Below are 16046 nucleotides of genomic sequence, written 5' to 3'. Positions count from 1 at the left end.
AAAGGGATGAAGTTTACATAGTTAATCCATCACGTGTATTGTCATGTGAAGTTAACGTTAATCAGCCATGCATATCAAACTGATCTTTTGAGGCCTTCATATTGTCTCATTTGTTATAACTAAACAAAACTGTGTATATTTCTAATACCCCTAAAGACCGTAAAGCTATGGTTTCTTTCGGACTATGCAAATGTTTACTAGACAGATTATTAAAATAGTGAACCTGTAGGTTTAATAAGTGTTTAGTTAGGGTATGAATAACTTCAGTAGAATATGTTTCATCTTGTAAAACACAATGCACTAGCACGTTATTGCTAGAAAAATGTTTTAGATTGAAATTTCAGAGATTATGAAGAGTGCAGGATCGATAGTGTTTGCTCCCAGCGGTGTTAGTAAATTATGTAAGGGCTAGCATTAATTTTAAAGTACCATAAATCATCTGAGACCGTCATTGTTTATACTTATTGCACATTTTGGTGTTTAAAAGATTAACCTCTAGGAAAAAAAGTAGCTTTTAAAAAGACCAAAACAAATTGCATTGTGTCGTTAGGAAAATATCTTATTAAGGGTATGAAAGTTTGCTAAGAGGTAACTGGAATTACAGTATCTGGCAGAGTAACGAAGGCTATAGCAATGACATTTTTTTGTTATACTGTTTGTGAGATACGTTTCAGATAAGTCGAAAAATAGTATGTAGCAAAAAAAAATGAAAAATTAATTTTTAAATCGTTTCGCAAAGGTGATGTAAATATAACCCTTGAAGTAAATGAATATCGCACGTTTTCACTAAAATAATCAATTCAGTCGGTTAATAAATTTGTTTTTAATACTCTTAAAAGGTTAATAAATTTGTTCTTAATACTCTTACACGTATGCAATGTATATAGCAATTCAGATAACAGTTATAATTAGTGATCATCAAATATAACATGAATTCGTAAAATATTATTAATTTTTAACAAATATTACAATGCAGAATATACGTTTTTAGGAATAATTTCGAGGTAAACTTGAAAATTCTGAATCACGACATATAAACTATCTTCTTTGAACAATAGGAAGTATTGCATTCTTTAATGATGCTTAATCTACTAGCTGATTCTACCGGCTTTTCGTCTGATTTATGTCAGTGATTTCGTTCATATCTTCTACATTCTTAAAATACGCCATTTCGACTTCGTGTTAGGAAGAGGTGAGTATGCGCTACCATCTATTTTCTTTGAAAGAAACTGGTTCACGAAAAAAAGTATAGAGTGAGCGGGCGCATTACAATGGAGGAGGGAAAGAAGAGAACTTCTACTGCGATCTCTTTCGCCAAAAGACCTCTCGCAAACATCTGATATCTTGAGAAAACATTTGATTTGTAGTTTTTCGGGATGACAAATATGTTTAGTCGTATTAGCCAAAGCCTTAAACCGGCAATATAAAAGAACAATGCTCAAATCCATTTTAACTAAAGGTTAGGAAAACAAACGATTAATTACTAAATTAAGATGGATTGTTTTAGGGATAAAGCAACTAAGACTTATAATACCAGTACATTGTGTCTATTCATTGCATATATTCTACTCGGTTTGTCTGTTTTGTAGGATGAAAAAAAACAAAAAAAAAAGGGGATTTCCAGAAGGAAATCGCCATAGTACTGAGACGGCTGGCTCATATTCAGATTAAAAATGCTTATAAAGATTCTTCATGTCACACAGGATCTCATACAAAGGTTGCAAGGTTTTATTTATTTATTTTTATTTATTTATTTGTTCCCCGGAAGGAAACCATGCCTTGATTGTTTCGTCAGTGAGCATCCCCCAAATCTTGGGGGATGCTCACTGTATATTTATAGGAGTCAACATGGAGCATTAATGGTGGAATCATGTTTAAAAAAGATAACTTTGTATTAATAGTATTGTATGTGTAAATGGTTAATCTAACCATAGTAGTATGGTCACGTCAACAGAATGGGAGAAAAAAGGTTAGCAAAACGAGTGGTTGATTTCAAGATATCAGGGGAAAAACACCCAGGTATGGATCAAGGATCTAGCTGAATTGCTCCTGTTGGTAACGCTTGAGAAGATCAAAAATTGAGTTTATTGGATACGTGATAAATAATATATTCATTTGGAAGAAAATTATATAACATTATTTCACGAGATGAAATTGACATATTCGTTGAGAGTAGATATTGATGAAATTATGTAATCTTTTGAACATCGCCACTTTTTTGGTACCCTAATGAATTATGTCTTTATCAATCAATTCAAACATTAGTTTGCCGAGCTAAAATCCAGAAAAAAAAAGAAACAGCTTACGTTTTAATTATTCAAAGGATAATTGTTTTTTAATTATTTAATACATAATAAAATAACAACACAAAGATTTATTTATAATATTCTTTAAATATAAATACATAATAAATTAATCTATTTATTTTTTTTAAAAAAAATAGTTATTAATTGTTTTCAGATTTAATAGTTTGGAACACCGAATTTTTCTTTTAATAAGAAATGATCCAGTTATGTTACCCAAACATGTGCAATTGAATTTTGTTGTTATAATAACACATTTAATGACATCGAAAACTTTGGGGTTTTAATTTGAATTGTTGAATTTATTTTTAATTCAATGCTTCGTAGTTGCACTGTTGATTTTTAATAAATTTGGATTTTTAACTTCTTATATTTTTCGTCTTTAATATTTTGAAATTACGGTTTTATTTTAATTGATTTCTTTAAAACCACAATAGATTTTATTTTGTATTTGCTTAATTTCGAGAAAAAGTTTTTCTTAAACTAAAGAATAAAATGTTGTAAATATAAGATTATATATAAATAAATATAAGGTATAAAATAAAAAATAATAGAGTCGGTACTGAAGCCTTTGGCTCTTCATATAATTAGGAAATATAAGCATTATTTATTACTGTTCGTATTGAACAATCTACCCCTATTCTTTTTCAGACGTGCTATGCAGTCCTGTGTAAGAATATTATCTTTCTTTGATGGTCGTAGGTAGGAGCACTTTTAAAAAAACTTCACACGGTCACCTATGGTTACTGACGTTGTATCTCATTAAGTTTACTGAGACCGAGACTCAAATAGCCTTAGTAGAATTGCTCTTTCGCGTCAACCTTGTAGTTTTATCAGAAGAAATAGCTTCACTCTCTGTCTAATGAGCACTGAGCAGCGAAGACAGCCATCCGTGAAAGTAATGGATTATCTTCGTGGCTGTCAGAGGAAGCATTTTCTTCTTGAAGTATTCGATGCAAGAAAGGAAGAATGATGTTTGCGGCAAAGGAAACATCAATAATATTCAAAGTGTGCTGAACGCTAACAGTTTTCAAATACACATTGACAACATCATTTGTAAGTCAGCAAACAAGACATCAAAGATATAGTCAAGTCAAAACCTACGTAAAAAAAAAGCAAATTTTGGTTTATAATTGAAAGCCTTAAAGTCCTTATAAGGACTGGCTTAAAGGGACGAAGCAAGAATGCTTTTCATCTTCCCCGTTATCTGTAGAGGACAGTGTATGGATAAGGTGTTATTGAGCTATTAAAGCTCTGATCATGTCATGTCATGGCAGGAAGGTAACAGCAATTGCCGAGCCTCAGTTAGAACTTCATTGGCTACGGCATTGCCATCCGTTACTCTCCAAGCTATTAATCATTAATCACCGCATCTCACGGTCGATTCCCACTTCCTTCATTCAAGCCTTAAAAGTCCTTATAAGGACTGGCTTAAAGGGGCGAAGCAAAAATGCTTTTCATCTTCCCCGTTATCTGTAGAGGACAGTGTAGGGATAAGGTGTTATTGAGCTATTAAAGCTCTGATCATGGCAGGAGAGTAACAGCAATAGCCGAGCCTCAGTTAGAACTTCATTGGCTACAGCATTGCCATCCATTACCCTCCAAGGGTGTTGGATTGAATGAATCAATCACCGCATCTCACGGTCGATTAACCCACACCTCAAGCCTTAAAATCTGATTAGAGTCGGTACTTGGATTAATTCTAATTAATTACTGAAAGGGTGTGGGAAAAAAACTCTTGTTAATTATCGATGTAATCAATATTAGCATATTATTGAGAGTTTTTGACTAATTAATTATTCAACCTTATGAATTATTATAATTACATCATATAACATATCATTAACAGCTTATTCCAATGTAAGCATCCAAAAGTGCGTAAAGAAGAGGAAAAGCAACAATAAAATCATAAAACAGAGTGGAAACTCTGTTTTATGAGAAAGCTGCGATGTTAAAATGCTTACATGTAAAAGCACCATGTTATTTTTGTATAAATGGCTTGCTAGTTTTAAAATTCACTTGGCCAGTTGTCATCAAGAATTTCATTAAGGTTTCATTGATCCTGGTCAGTATGTGGCGAAATGGGAATTCAACTGTTCCAAATCCACTGCCATCTATCAGCAACAGATAAGTCAGTAGTTCCAAATACTGTCTACTTTTATATGAAGATTGTAAATTTGTTTATAAATTTTCCTGCTAAAATTTATATGTTAAACGTGTTCAAAAATTCTAATTAAAAAATAATCAAATACAATAACATTGCGCCCTTCGATTGGAAAAGACCTGGGTTCGATTCTCATCGTGACGAGTGGAATCCTTAGATAGGATTTTTCAGTTTAATGTGAGTTAGCCGATCTCATACGCTGGTAGCAGGGTTTTTTCTCCCGGAAACTCGGGTTTTTCATCCCGGTACAGAAAAATCGGCCTTCAGAACACGCAATTTACAGACCAAAAAATACTGTTGTTGGTGATTATGGCCGATAGATGTCGTCGATGGTAGTAGTATCGTAGTTAGAGAATTAAGTAGTAGTGGAGAGGATGCAATGTATTTAGCGAAGTAGATCAGTGTGCCCTCCCATGATGAGTCCTTGGACTCCTTGTAGGTGTCCTGTAATAATAATAATAATAATAATAATAATAATAATAATAATAATAATAATAATAATAATAATAATAATAATAATAATAATAATAACACTTAAATAAAACAAAATAGACTGAAATAAAATAAATCAAGCAGACTAGAATAGAATAAATTCAAAGAACATTTTAGTCTCGTTTATTAAAATGATATTCTAAGAAAATAATTTCCGAATAGAAATATATTAACCACTTCCATACTAAAAACAAACCACAGTTTATTATATTCTATCAAAATAAAAGAGAACACGAGTTTAGTTTGTCAGACGAAAATGGCATTGTAATTTTACTTCAAGCTAAGTAATATTTACAACGACCATTAAGAGACGGACGAACGAAAAAAATGTAGGTTGGAATATCAAAGTTTGTACTTGCTATTAACGACAAAAACTGGTAAAATTTTGCTGTTAGTTCATATCTTATTGCATCATTAGCGAAACCGGAAGAGCCAACACTTTTGAAATGTTACAAATAGGTTGAATAAGGAACTGCACTTCGCTTTGAGACTCATTGTAAATACGATACTTAAAAAGATAAATAATACCGATGGTATTCTCAGCTTTCATTGAACATTAGACAACGGTCGAGTTTTATCAAGAAAAATGAAAAAAAAGCGAGAGAGAGAGAGAGAGAGAGCGAAGCGAACGAGGCAAGCAAACGAGAGAGAGAGAGAGAGAGAGAGAGAGAGGGAGAGAGAGAGAGAGGGAGAGAGAGAGAGAGAGAGAGAGAGAGAAACTCATTATTCTTTCTTTAAATTTGAACAACTATTTCTTAAACCGAGCTGAAATATCGGCAGTAAAATTAAAGAGTCTACTTAATGTATTAAAAGAAACGGAATATTTTCAGATAAATGAAAATAGTTTTGTGAACGGTAGCGAATAAAAAAACACATAAATGGAGAATTAAATTTTCTAACATTCATCTATAAAAACGAGCGCGTGTAAATATTGTATATTACACAGAAAGTAATTTGTTTTATTTACGCATGCGCGCACAATTTCAATGGCGGTTATAATCAGTTATCAGAAAATGAATGTTCGTTTGTTGTAATTCTGATTGCTTCCATTTTAACAGTACATTTCCTCTGTTGTTAGTAGAACGTGACTAAGGCATAGTGAAGAAAAAAATGTCAAAGTTCTCCTGCATACAAATGGAAATGGTTTCATCTTGAAAAATAAAATAAATATGAAGCGATACCACAGAACATAGGAGATATGCCATTCATACTAGCCTGCGGTCTTTGAATATTCTACAAGCATTTATTTGTAAAACTCGAAAAAAAAAGTTGCAGTTCCAGTTTGCTCTTCGTGTATGTCAAAAGGAACACGCATTCGATACAACACTTCCAATATATATTGTTAAAGCGGCATCAAAAAAGAGATCCGAAGTCTATAGGGACCAACACTTTATGGTGACAACAGCGATTTTGTTATTGTTGTCAATGTTTGTAAGTCTTTTAGTATTTCGATGTGGAACGTGCTTTCTTTGTGAAAAAGCGTAAGCATCAATACACGTAGTACAATGGCACATGGAAAAACGGCATTTTTACAGGCTCATTGAGTTAACTTTAAATGAGTCTTGTTGGCAAAGCAAATCAGGAATTGCATGATGGCTAACAGACTTTTAGCAAACAGAATGACTACCAAAAGAAATAATAGATTCCTTTTCTGTATTCAGTGTGTTTCTATTTTGTCTCTTGTTACATTTTAACAATCAGATTTTGTACGCACACTTTCATGACCAATAAATCAACAAATTGAGTGTAACATCAATCGACACCTAGTGATTAATTATAAATCTATTGAAGAATAAACTGCAATTCTGGAAAACTATTTTTAAACGGTGATATTTTTTTCACTGCAAGAAGGTTATTTTTTTTTAATTGAGCAGAAAAATATGTAATTAATTATAGGCCATGAAAGAAACTAGACAAATTATTGCGTTTTAATCTAAATAATTTATACCATTAAATCATTACCTTTAGATAATGTTTTTTCAATAATAGAATAATAGGTATTTGCAACAAATTCGTAACTGTATTTTCTTTTATTGCAAATTATATGTCATTTCTTTGAACTGAAATGAATTGGCAGTTCAGTTCAAAGACCAATGCAGAAACAATAAAAAACAAAACACCGATAGAAAACTCTCCAGTTCTAGCTAATGAAACCAGAGCTTGCAGATTAAGCTTGGACATATGAAAAGAATTGGCGAGGAGAGAATGACTAAACACGCATTCAAGATGAAGCTTGATGGAAAGTGACTTAGGAGAAGACGGTGGCAGCGCTGAGAGGATAACATCCAAAAGATTTAACTGAGATAGGTATTCTGCATTGGACTGAAAGTTCAAGACAGAAAAGAATAGAAGTTGGTACTTACAGCAAAGAACCTTAGAAATCCAGCAAGCTAAGGAAGAAGAAGGTTTTAGACTTTGGTCTCTAGGGCAGAGTTCCTATTATGTAGAAATAAATAAAAAAAAACACACTAATAAAAATGACGAAAAACAATCCGTAACCAATCTACGGTATTCATGTACTATAAGCTTACAATCTTTCATGGATGGAAATCACATAAACTTACTAGGAATATAATCACTATTAAAAATTGATGTTGTCATCATATGTTCTCATGGGAAAAACTAAAATAGACAATTAGTATCAGTGCTTATATACAAAAATTCGTCTTCGCATCATGTTCTATCAAATCTTCTACTGACGTCACAGCGTTTTATATCTGAGGACTACAGAAAACATCACTGGTAAGTTAAGTGCAAGGATTACACACTACCCCTAAATTATTACATCTAATTCTCAAAATTCAAACGTGCATTACTGGATGGCATTATCGTCCATTTATTTTATCTTTAAGGAGTAATCTTATTTGTTCTTATGCAAACAAAAAAGATTGTTTATAAATCCGGTTTGTGATCTACTGTCGTTTTAATTTTTTCCCGTTCATTAAAAAAGGAAGGAGGAAGTAAGAATATAAGCTGAAATCGCATTACACAGATGGTTATCAGAAAGAATATAAAGTGGTCTGTTACACTAATTGGATTAATGGATTTCAGGGAAAATATAAAAAAAAAGAGCAACAAATGAATGAACTATTTCACTTTTCTAAAGTACAAATCATTCGTTTACTAATTGGATGTGAAAGTAAGGCTTCTAATTACTTATCACACAGCGCCTAAAGCTTAATTTGTTAAGGAGCAGACCGAGAAGTAAGAACTGGAGGAGAAGAGAGGTCTCGCAATTCTTATATAAGATAACTCAAGCATTTCGAAAGCACAACACAAGCAAAAGGTGCACAGCCTCTTTACTGCTTTTTTTTGCTATTATTGTTTAATACTTAAAAGTGAAAGTGGTTATACGTTGTTGCTCCATCTTGCGGTAGCCAGCAGATAATCAATGCAAATGTTTCTTTTGAAAATCTCAATCACTGAATGCATATTTTTTTCGATTTAGAAGAAATTTACAAAAGTAATGGAAATTACCTGGAAGAAGAATTCTCTCCAGTAAGACTACTCTTAAAATCCCCCCCCCCTCTCAGTGTGTGTGTGTGTGTGTGTGTGTGTGTGTGTGTGTGTGTGTGTGTGTGTGTGTGTGTGTGTGTGTGTGTGTGTGTGTGTGTGTGTCCTCAGTGAAGGTGAATGTTGGAAGGTAAGCTAAAACTGCGGTTATAGTCAATAATGGATATGGTTGTTGTTGTTGAGAAAGGTGAACTCTATCTTGGGATAAAGAGGAGGGTTGTCCAATTTGGAAGTTTTGCCATCACTATCATGTATCACGCAAAACTTAGGAATACAATGGCAGTAAAAGCTTACATTTTTACAGACTCACTGATGTGGAAAAGCTACTGATGTTATTGTAACAAAGGAGGACAACAAAACTGAAATGCATTTGAAAGATCATTTTCTGAATAACTTCTGAAAGACCTGAACATGAAACTCAGAGAAAAGAGAAAATTTTGACTGAAATGTTCAGTAATAAATAGTTTTGATATTACATGAAAAATACCTATAGAGTGAGATACTCTTATTTAGAGAAGATTTGACGATCGTGATAAAAGACGCACACTTCGCTAGATCACTCGATATGCCATCTGTTATTTTTTTAAGTTTTCATCTTTTCTGAAACTCCTTCATAGCAAAAAATCAAGTAAAATTTAGCAGATGAAACAATCTATCTAATCCATAAATATAGTCAAACACATTCTAGTTATTTTTCTTGCTTGCATTGCAACAGTAACAGTCTCCTATGAACAGTATTATTATTATTATTATTATTATTATTATTATTATTATTAATCGAGAACTTCAGTTAGTCAGAAACTCGTCGAGGGAGGCCACATATCACTCGCATCAGCTGTCATACATTTTCTTGAATTCATTCACACTACATGCACTCACAACCTCCAAAGGAAATCCATTTCAGTTACGCACTGCTGTATAAGAGAAAGATCTAATTCTGACTCTCCTTCTTCACTGCATTCGTTCTCAACTTCCAAAGATATTCTGGTCCACTCCTCACCCTCCATAAAATGAAAAGTTCCATCTATTCGTATCTTCAGTTATCGTTTCAGAAGTTTGTATCTATCAATCATATCGCCACTCTTTCTTCTGTTTACTAGTGTAAACAGATTCACAAATTCTCGATCGTTGTTCTCTCCATTGTATCGGCACCAGAAATGAAGATACCGACCTGTACAAAATAGTCCACGCAAGGTTGTATCATGCTTTGTAATGGGACAAAATGGCTTCCATATTATTACAAGATTCGTTTCAGCAATGCAGTTATCCTCTGAGTTATATTTGTTATCTTTGCTACATAGCTCTAAAACGTCCTGTCTAAATACAACTCCAAGATCTCTAAACTGATCAATATCCACTAGCACAATCCTACTAGTATCATATCACATTGGATATCTCCTTACACTAAAATACATGACTTTATACATTGAACTGACAGTTATATTGATATGCCCACAGTTCCAGCCTAGTCAAATCATTCTACAAGTAATACATGGCATTTGCATCCCTGATTACCTTACCTATCTTTGCATCTACAGCAAATGGTTCTACATTGCATGTCAAATTCTTCCCACTGTCATTAAAGTATAGACTGAATATCAACGGAACTTAACAGAGAGAGAGAGAGAGAGAGAGAGAGAGAGAGAGAGAGAGAGAGAGAGAGAGAGAGAGAGAGAGAGAGACGTATTGCTGCTCGAAATTTTCCCCAAGAAAACCAACAAGGCTTTATCCTTTGCTCTGAAGATAAAATGGACCGGTTTGCCTCAAGAACTCCTGAATCATTTGGTTCTAAGCATTATACGACGTTGTAAGAGAATGCATCAGTTCGGGGTAGACATATTCCGTACTGAAATGTCTCTCTACATAACTTTCTGTAAGCAATGTACATTAATTCCTTAAGTACGTCCTTAGGAAATTATAATGTTCAATCAAAATCGTATTGCAATTTAATTTGTACGAAATTTATAACACATTTTTGTGTAATATAATGTATTAGTATGCTCTGGCAATAAATTTACACCCATATTTGGCTATAGTGATGAAATGTTTTTCATATACTGGTAGTAATATAGTTCGTCCTTAGGTTTTGGACCCCAGTGTAGTATACGTCGAGTATGGAAACATCTTCATGTTGTCAGACGAGACTTTTTTTTCTTTTCTTTTTTTTAAACACAATATAAAGTGCTGCTTATAAAATATAAGTCGTATAATGCATTTTATAACGTAGTATTAGGGCAACTAAATTATAGAAATGAAGCAATAAATAATAAAAGTAAAGTAAAGCAATGAAAATGAATAAACTGCTGAATGCGGATCGCGGTATTTTGCATTTAATATTACAAACCGATAAACAAATATTATCTCAGGGAAGATGAGCATAAAATAATTCCTATACTTTCGGACATTCAAAGGTCCTATGATTTGATGTTGTCGTTGTCTACAACCATCCTACTCAACTTTCGCATATTTACGAGTCCTCCTGTTTTTGTAGCTTAATTCAATTTCTTAGAACAACAGTGGTAATAAAAGTTCAAAGATCTGCTGTACAATGCTCCACCAAATTCCAAATCTCATGGAAATAAACCCAGTACTTTCGATGTAATTTGTTCAGAACTCCATGGAAATTAAACAGTTGAAGTCGACTTTACCAACTGTGAGGCAAAGTAATGGTACATATTTCTTTCTCCCAGAGTACTGGATCCTTTAATCAGAAAACAGTAGTTAAATCCTTCTTAATGATTCAAATAAATTCAACTGGAAATCACTGGGTGAAAGATCAGGACTATGTGTGCGTGTGCAGTGGCAAGGCATCATTGTACAGTATAATGAGGCGGTAACTCGGGGGTTCGGGTTGCATTGAATAGCTAGTCATTGTATCCATTGTATTGATCCATCGTATTGTAGTAATGTTCAGACTTCCGAACCACCTTCGTTAAAAAAAGCAGTATGAATCAACCCATTATGATTCTACGGAGTTTGTACAAAAGTAGCACTTTTGTACAAACTCCATGCAATCCCATATCACGATCATATGAGCAAACAGACGGTTCGAAAGCTATTCACACCTATTGTTCTATGTGTCTTCTTCCTTCTCCTCCATTGAGGACCACCAGATTTCATATTTCAGGATATAAGGTACCAGACAATTCTCATCTCGTTTCTACTATTTTTACAACACGGTGTATTTAAGACACAGTAGAGATCATGACCAGGATCATTTATATCTGAAAAAGTGGCGAAATCGATTTCAATAAATTCTCATTGATAGTATGTAGAAGAATTGGCTCTGTGTAGTTAGGACCTGAAGTTGGAAAATATTTCCTTATTTGATGCTCATACGTGTCTCGGTGACCTGAAGCTATATTCTGCATGAATAAAACGAGCCTATAAATGCGTATGGACACTTTCTTGCCAAAGAATCCTAAATGTTAATGTTTCTCCTAAGACAAGTTATTGAGAAAGATGAATTTAAAAAAAAAAAGAATAAAGTTGAGCGTCAATATTCCTTGTATAGCACTGTTTTATGATGCAATTGTTGTCATTGCTATTTCATTTTCTTCTTTTTTTTTCGAAGGGGATCCCAACGTTTCGAATCTACGTTTCGAAGAGAAATGTATGTTGCATTTTCTTTAAAAAATTTATACGTTTTATCCTATAAATCACCAGACTGGACACGTAATGTATATACTTTTTTTTTCGAGAGATTAGTTTCGATGTAGAATTTGTGTAAATTTAGGAGAAATAAATAAATGCTCACTCTGTTTCTTAATCATATAAATATAAGACTCAATGCGCAGGCACTTATTGCCACTTAGGCAGTGGAATTTGGATTCAGGAAGTACGAAGAGATTGCAGGATTTTGCAAGTAACAAATTGGCACACAAAGATAACTTCAATACAATCTTCCCTTGCTTCTTTTCTCAGAATTTGCCATTTTTGTTTCTAGGTTTGATTCACATCTTCAAACTCTGTATACCAAACAAAATGGTACAGATTCATTATCTGTATCAATATAAGTTTTACCGTGTTCTTATTTTTCTTTTCACTATTATATCAATATAAGTTTTACCATGGTGATTGATTGATTGATTCAATCAATCACCATGGGGGTGATTGATTCATTCAATCCAATACCCTTGGAGGGTAATGGATGGCAATGCTGTAGCCAATGAAGTTCTAACTGAGGCCTCGGCTATTGCTGTTACCCTTCTGCCATGATCAGAGCTTTAATTGCTCAATAACACCAGTCCGCGCGGTTAGCCTAGTGGCTATGCGCTTCGCAACCATATGCCTGGGGAAGGAGTGTCCCAGGTTGGATTCCCGTCGGTGACGTGAGGAGTTGAAGGATCGTCCTCAGCCATAGCCAAATTAGCCAGTCTTGGGCGTGGACAGCAGGTTTTTTCCCCAGTTTATTCTGGGGTTTTTCATCCCGCAAAGTAGGCAAACTGGCCTTGAGAACTCAACACTACAGGCTATAGGATACACCGGGGCATAAGGCTGACCACCTTATCCTGTAAACGGAGTGAGGTCCGATGATCAATGGACCCTCGACATCGCAAGGTAAAAGAGGGTATAAGGAAGATGAGATGAGATGAGAAATTGGCACACAGGAGCCTCGCGTTTTTTTTTTTAATCTAAATGTTTTCTTGATTTGTTTATTTTGAAATTGCCTTTTTTGCTAGTAGTGGCGTAATGAAATATGTATACATGGATTAAGGAACACAAAGTCTCTTGTTATTCGATGCAAAATGAAGACTATTTTAATGCACATTTGGAAAATATCAATCACCTATAAACGTATTTCCATATTATGTACAAACATTATTCATTTAATTGTGCAATTAAGCATACTTAATATTTTAACTGCACTGCATGTTAAAATATTTAATTCTAAACCAGTTTCACTTGATAAATCGTTTATTTGTTAATGTTAGGAGCTTGAGGAAAAGAGGCTGAAAATTTTAATATTTAAAAAATAGCCTTTAACAAAACGTAAGAAATATTTGATATACAACTACAAACAACTCACTATATTCCTTTTAATTCACTGATTAGTTAGTAGACTCTTTGCATTCAGATTTATTTTGTTTGATAAAATACAGAGCCCGGAAAGAGAGATGTAGTAAGGCAGATTGAAAGACTCCAAAAATATTATAGCTGAACTGTGCATAAGATTTCTATGCGACAAAACAAAATCTTCCTCAATTAATATTAGCAGTGGAAATGTTTCTACAAAACATTCAAACCAAAAATATTCTTTTTTAGGAAAAATATCTATTATCGAATATTTAAAATTTTTATGGTAAGGATATAAAAAATTTAAATGGAAATTCAAATGTGCTGAATTAGAGAATAGTTAAAATATTTTGTAAAAGTCAGAGAAATGGACGCAGGAAGAGAACAAAGATATCTGGAACACAACCCTATCAATGTTTTAAAAATATCTTAGCAAAAAATTTAATCATACCTGAAAAAACGAGATATATACATACAACAGAAGAAACAGAATCACAAAAAAGTGAAAATAAACGGAAGAAGAAATGGAATGGGAGAGAACAACTAACAATTCAGTTAGCGGCGTCATTCATAAATTATTTCTTTATATCTGTTTATTTTGACTAAGACACTGTCGAAAAGAAGTCTTTGTGAAAATATTCACAAAGAAAATATCATTTGAGAGTTTTAACCTTTTCAAATACTTAGTTTTATTGTTAATATAAAATCAAACAATTTTTCCTAAGAAGATGAATGTGTGATTCTAACATACAGGCAAAAATTCAGTGAAACCAAATAAAATATTCAGGTGGCAATAATAATTAATTAATAATAATAAACTAATCAAGCATAATATTTGTTTAGAACTACTGAAAACCTCTGATTTGCCTCAATGAAAATAGATGAAATCAGGCTTACCATCCTATGATAGGTACTATATATTAGTAATACCAATAAACCGCATCTAATTTAAATTGTAATAAACTGAAATGAGATAAGCTTTGCTATTGCAAAAGGTAATTCATATCCCTGATAATACAGCTATTATTAATCCTTCATTAACTACGAGATACGATACTGACCTCCTTCGTATTTCGAGCAGGTTGAACTCTACTGATATGTTTTTTTTCTATTTCTTCAACGTCTCCATGTATTTTTCTGAACTGATCGTAGCTCCTCTCCCTCCAACACGTCTTCAAGCAAAAACCCCTATCCCCCATCCTTGTCTCAGAAAACAGATGCTATGACTTTTACACGGTTGGCATATGGTGTCTGACCCAGCGATGTCAAAAGAGCATGGAGGATGATAGAGACTTTGTTGCAAACTGACAGAATTCTCAAGAAGAAGTGGGGATTAATCCATGTAAAAACCATTTAAAATCAATTATATTTTATGGGAAAAAATAATAGAAAGAATAGTAGCCCCCCCCCATATTATAAACTTAAAGCCTTAACTTAATCTTAAAATTTCGGGTACCTATTCGCGTTTATACATTAACAAGTAGGGGTATAATTGCGCAAACTGGCCATTCTATTTTTTATTTTATCCAAAACGTTACTCTCTAGTGTGATGATCATAAAAATGCTGTTTATCCTTTATATATTTTGTAGCATCATGTTCATGTATTTCTGATGACATTTATGAAAAAGAATTTGTATTAGGAATTCGCACGATCAAATCTGTAATCCGGAAGGATTGTAACACCGAAGTTCATGCAAATTATAATAACCAGTCATAGGGAAACTTTTCAAGAAAAGAGGTATCATTCCATGTCATACAAAGGAACAATGAAATTCGTCTGGGTATGTGTTCACAGTAATATAACTTGTTAATAGCTAGTTATTTTGTGGCGGGCTTCATTATCTACCAGGAATTTTTATATAGAACGTGAAGAGGGTCACACTAACACTCAATTCTTTATCCACTCAGAATTAAACTGTACATTCCCTAAAAAAAGGCATCCGACTAACTATGACTTTTCACATTCCGTTTCACATTCCTCTGCTATTCTACGAAAAAAAGGCAAAATCAAATACTGGTTCACCTCACGAGGACACAACGAAGTTTCTAAGCATAGCTCGCGCTTGATAAGATAAAAATATCACCCTATAAGCACGTATAGTCTTGCATAAAACTGTAGTTTGGTTTCCAAAAATGCATGTAGAAGAATAAACAAACACAGAACATTCGGTAAGAGGGCATAATTACGTAATTTTTTATTCCAAACCTTTAAATAAATTTCTTTAAAAAATAGTATAGCTAGCGACAGCCTGGTTTTTTTTTTTTTTTTTTTAACGCTAAAGTATTGAATCGAAAACAAAAGTAGTTAAAAGGAGTGGAAAGTAATAAAATGTATCGCGGATAATTTAAACGGTGTAAAGAAGTATTAAGAGTATAGGAAAAAAATAGTGAAAGAAAATGAAATTAAAAGCTGAACAAAAGGAGGAGAGAGCAGAATTTGTAATCTTCAGAGTATCTCGCAGTTATAAACTGTAGACAAAGAAGAAAAAGGATTACTGTGTAAAATGAACTCGTGAGGAAGAAGCAAATGCCAACTTTTGAAAAAAAAAAATTTATT

This window comes from Typopeltis vanoorti, chromosome 8 (assembly GCF_054136105.1).
Source record: "Typopeltis vanoorti isolate ZY-2024b chromosome 8, IOZ_Tvanoo_1.0, whole genome shotgun sequence".
In the NCBI taxonomy this organism is placed as follows: Eukaryota; Metazoa; Arthropoda; class Arachnida; order Uropygi; family Thelyphonidae; genus Typopeltis; species Typopeltis vanoorti.
This window is presented reverse-complemented; position numbering follows the sequence as displayed.